The sequence below is a fragment of the Gorilla gorilla genome, chromosome 2, assembly GCF_029281585.2.
Source record: "Gorilla gorilla gorilla isolate KB3781 chromosome 2, NHGRI_mGorGor1-v2.1_pri, whole genome shotgun sequence".
In the NCBI taxonomy this organism is placed as follows: Eukaryota; Metazoa; Chordata; class Mammalia; order Primates; family Hominidae; genus Gorilla; species Gorilla gorilla.
The window spans coordinates 120,801,939-120,807,305 of record NC_086017.1 but is presented as its reverse complement, the minus strand read 5'-3'; the positions used below and the strand labels follow the sequence as shown (position 1 = coordinate 120,807,305).

Genomic DNA, 5,367 nt, shown 5'->3' with positions numbered 1-5,367 from the left:
TTTTCTACATCTGACGACTCCTTTTTCCTTCTGGCCACCTTATTTCATAGATATCAAGTATTCTTTTTTTTTTTTTTTTTAGATGGAGTCTCACTCTGTCACCAGGGCTGGAGTGCAGTGACGCTATCTCGGCTCACTGCAACCTCCGCCTCTCAGGTTCAAGTGATTCTCCTGCCTCAGCCTCCCAAGTAGCTGGGATTACAGGCACCCACCACTACGCCCAGCTAATTTTTTGTATTTTTAGTAGAGATGGGGTTTTACCATGTTGGCCAGGCTGGTCTCGAACTCCTGACCTAGTGATTTGACCGCCTTGGCCTTCCAAAGCGCTGGGATTACAGGCGTGAGACACTGTGCCTGGCCAATATCAAGTATTCTTTTTACAAAGCATTGAAAATGACATTTTGCCCTAGGAGTTTTACATACTACGAAGAGTTTGGAAGGCAAAATGTAAGAAAGTATTTTTTTTTGTCCATCTTAAAATACAGTAAACATTGACCCCCATTTGTTTATGTATTATATTAGGAACTATCTCCAAAATTTGACTTTACTCTTACTGAACCACGCTTACCATATGTGGTGAGTAAACGAAAATGTACTAGCATCACTGTTTTAAATGTAAATAAGACTATATGAAATCTTCACTTTATATGGTGTTTTGTAAAAGACAAAAAAAATCTCCTGACTTCCCCCTTAACATATTTACTGAGACAAAAGATAACCAGAATTTAAAATAGCACTGAAAATTAAGCAGAAATACATCTATTGCTGACATTCACTGGAAATCCCCTAAATATATATGTAAACATTGACCCATCGGTGTTATGCTCAGCATTATGAAAGCAAGAACCACGTTCACCATTCATCTCTTCCTTCTGAGCCCAAAGGCTCAGAAAGGCAACAGCTGCACAAATTTGAAAATTGATGAAAATAAGCAGCCATCCATGATATGTGTGAGAACTCTGACTGTCCCCTGGAGTCAGTCTGATATACCTATACTCATCAATGAATGCCTGTTTCTAGCCAGAAAAAGATAGTAAGTTCCTGAAAGTGACTTGGGAGGAAATAGCAGGGGGCTGGCAGTGCTATATAAGAACTCAGGAAAAAACTTGGAAAAAGAGAGCAAAAAGAGAAAGAAAAGTAAAAGAGGGAAACTCAGGAAGACTATTGGAAATAGCCATCTTCTGGCACTTCATCTATTAATACAAGGAGTTCAAACATTTCATAGTGGAAAGAACTTGAAGATCCCACCACAGCCCAGCAAAATGGGCTGAGCAGAAAAGGCTGTTGAGAACTGCACAAATAAGCATAATATTGTAGAATTTAGGAGAGATCTTAAACAATAGTATGTACAGTGTAGCTAACTAAATATAGAAGAACCAGTACTATGGCCTCAAAAACTTCTGCAGAACAAGAGAAAGTGAATATTTTTAGTATTATACTATAAGTCAGAATTAGAGATTACTTATGAACTCCAGACACCAGACACATTTTAAAAATATTTTGGTGCTCAATAGGATGTATGAAAACATGAGTTTTTTTGCCATTAAAAGCAATGGCAAAAACTGCAATTACTTTTGCAGCAACCTAATACTTTGAAAAGATAACACAATCAGAAGAAAAGGGAGGTGGCTTATATTGTTACAGTCTGAGGTATTGGCAGTAAAATGCAGAAATGATACTGAAGAAAATAAAAATTGTTATTAACCTACAGTGACAAATAGGATCCTTGTAGTGCAGAAGGAGTCATGGTAACAGACTCTCTTGGGCAAAGTAAGGAAATCCAGGTGCTGAAGGTAAACTGAAACCATCAGGTAATTTCCCAAAGCCTTTGAGAGCCTCAGCTATTGGGAGCACCAGATGCCAAGGAAGGTGGGGTGGGTTGAGGTCTGAAAAGACTAAGATTAGTTAGATGACTGTAAACATGGGAGTTGGAACACCCAGATCCTCTCCTACATGCCTGTAGCCAGAAGATTATTTCTCACATACATCTTCACTGGCAGGAGAATAGTCAGCTATCCTCAGGAAGGCTCTGGACTTTGTAACAGAGCACAGCGGAGAGCAGGAGAGAGTATGTGAATGAAAAATACAGTGAGGTATGCATACTTTTCTCCATTTTCTTTTCTCTTTTTCCTGTCCCTCTCCTTGCCTCGCTCAGGATTCCAGCAACTGAGTATAAGGATCCTCCTCTCTCTGCACCCTACCGCAAAAAGCTGGAAAAAAGAGATTCTTGTGTATAAATCTATACCTTCCCCTCAAAAAAAGTGTTCCTATTGTGACATTTTGTAGGTCCTTCAATTAAAAGGCTGACTCTCTTCCCAAACACTATGGTGTTCATGAATCCACCAACCAACAGGCCCACTCTCCCCATAGAGATTTGACTTCTAATGAGCTTTTTGGTGCCTCTTGAATATGAATAGACTATGAATGGAAAGATCAAGATCAACAATTATTTAAAAACTGTTTCAATGTAAAAAGGAGAAACCGAAAACTGGAACAAAAAATATTTTTTAAGGAAAAAAGCTAAGAAAATATAGAGAGAAGAAGAAAGATGATGGAAATCAAATATATGTATGTATATGTATGAGTAGAAGATTAAGATGGCAGGTAGGACGCAGGACTAACTTGCAGCTCCTGCTCGGAAGGATGGAGCAGTGTGTGGAAATCCACATCATGAACTTTTAGTCTCAGAATTACCCCAGGAACAGCTCCAGCAAAACAGCAGATTGGAGATGGGAGCCAACCAGGGCTGCATTGGAGGTTGAAATAGCAAAGAGTAGACACCATTTTAGACAGGTGTTCTTCAGCACCATTGACAACACAGTTTCGACAATATTTCATGACAATGGATGATGACAGTTCTACAACAGATGCCTCTCAACTAGGAACCTGTGCAGACTATATTGGAGGAAGTCATTATGTTATACAGCCTCATGATGATACTGAGGAGAGCATGAGTGATCAAGTAGACACAAATGGTTCAAAAGTAAGTTTCAGGGAACAAGATATGTATCTTCCAATAACAAACGTGGCTAGGATAATGAAAAATGCCATACCTCAAACAGGAAAGATTGCAAAAGATGTCAAAGAATGTGTTCAAGAATGTGTAAGTGAGCTCATCAGCTTTATAACATCTGAAGCAAGTGAAAGGTGCCATCAAGAGAAACAGAAAACAATCAATGGAGAAGATATTCTGTTTGCCATGTGTATTAGTCTGTTTTCACGCTGCTGATAAAGGTATACCCGAGACTGGGAAGAAAAAGGTTTACTTGGACGTATAGTTACACATGGCTGGGGAGGCTTCAAAATCATGGTGGGAGGCGAAAGGCACTTCTTACATGAGAGAAAATGAGGAAGAAGCAAAAGCAGAAACCCCTGATAAACCCATCAGATCTCACGAGACTTATTCACTATCATGAGAACAGCACAGGAAAGACCAGCCCCCATGATTCAATTACCCCTGCTTAAGTCCCTCCCACAACAAGTGGGAATTCTGGGAGATACAATTCAAGTTGAGATTTGGTGGGGATACAGCCAAACCATATCACCATGTCTACCTTAGGCCTAGACAGTTATGTGGAACCTCTGAAATCATATCTTCAAAAATTCAGAGAGGCTATGAAAGGAGAAAAGGGAGTTGGTGGAGCAGTCACAGCTACAGATGGACTAAGTGAAGAGCTTACAGAGGAGGCATTTACTAACCAGTTACCAGCTGGCTTAATAACCACAGATGGTCAACAACAAAATGTTATGGTTTACACAACAGATTTCTGGTGTTCAACAAGTTCAGTTTACATGATCTGAAGAAATGATGGAATGAAGGGTATAGAGAAATAAGAGTCTGTATGATTCTGGAACACAGACATCAGAAGAAAATGACTGGTGAAAAGATGTATCTTTGTATATTAAATAGCTGTAATGTAGCTTCCTGATGCTTCACTAATTGAGGTGTTAATTCTGACTTGAGAATCTTTTTCATCAATGATTTTAAAGAAAAATTTAGATTTTAAAGGTATTGAAAAAGAAAATATATATATATATATATATATATTTTTTTTTTCTTTTTTTTTTTGAGACAGAGTCTCCCTCTGTCACCCAGGCTGGAGTGCAGTGGCACGATCTCAGCTCACTGCAAGCTCCACCTCCTGGGTTCACACCATTCTCCAGCCTCAGCCTCCTGAGTAGCTGGGACTACAGGTGCCCGCCAACATGCCTGGCTAATTTTTTGTATATTTTAGTAGACACAGGGTTTCACCGTGTTAGCCAGGATGATCTCGATCTCCTGACCTCGTGATCCGCCTGCCTTAGCCTCCCAAAGTGCTGGGATTACAGGCGTGAGCCACTGCGCCCAGCCAGGTATTAAAATATTTTTGTTTTGTCTGAGAGTTTGTTGCTCTGTATGACTCTCGAATGCATTGTATATTGCAATTTATTACTGTCAGAGATTTGTAGACAGTTTCTTATTGTCATATTGAATCATGTTACTTTTGTAATTCAAGTAAGCAGCTGGGCTAATTCATGATGTTTGCCCTTTTAATAAAATACAAGGGTAGAGTTCAAAAAAAAAAAAAAAACTACCACAGGAACATACCAGGAAAGCTGAGAGAATCCACAGACACTTCAAAGGAACTGGATCACCACTGCAGACTCCCTGAGAAGCCGAAAAACTATGAGTCTGCTTGCTTTCTCAATGGGGAGGCTCCTGGTCTGGGGCAAGTTCTTAGCCCTAGTCACCGGCTGCCTGGAAATAGACTCAGTGCTGTTGTTAGGACATGGTGGAAGTGAGACCAGCCTTTAGGACTGCAGGCTGCGTAGGAGCAGAGTGAGGCCTGTGACTGCTGGTTTTTCCCCACTTTCCTAAGGTGAAGTCTAACCTTAGCAAATCAACAACATGATATAGTATATGAAAGAAAATGTCTTCAGTGAAATAGAGAGCATTTAAACAAAAAACATAACTTCTGGAAATCAAGGACACAGAGAAATGCCAAATGCATTGGAAAGTCTCAGCAATAGGATTGAACAAGCAGAAGAAAAAACTTCAGAGCTCAAAGATAAGGCTTTCAAATTAACCCAGTCCATCAAAGACAAACAAAAATCATAAAAATAAATGAACAAAGCCTCCAAGAAGTTTGGAACTATGTTAAACCTCGAAACCTAAGAATAATTGGTTTTCCTGAGGAGGGAGGAAGAGAGATCTAAAGTTTGGAAAACATATTTGAGGAAATAATCAAGAAAAACTTCCCAGGCCTTGCTAGAGATCTAGATATCCAAATACAATAAGCTGAAAGAACACCTGGGAAATTCATTACAAAAATATCATCGCCTAGGCACATGGTCATCAGGTATCTAAAGTCAAGATGAAGGAAAGAA

General features: G+C 39.5%; 1 pseudogene; it reads left to right on the top strand.

Moving 5' to 3' along the window:
• Window positions 1-2,836: 2,836 nt before the first annotated feature.
• Window positions 2,837-3,796, top strand: LOC101138430 (nuclear transcription factor Y subunit beta-like; annotated as a pseudogene).
• The last annotated feature ends 1,571 nt before the right edge of the window (window positions 3,797-5,367 follow it).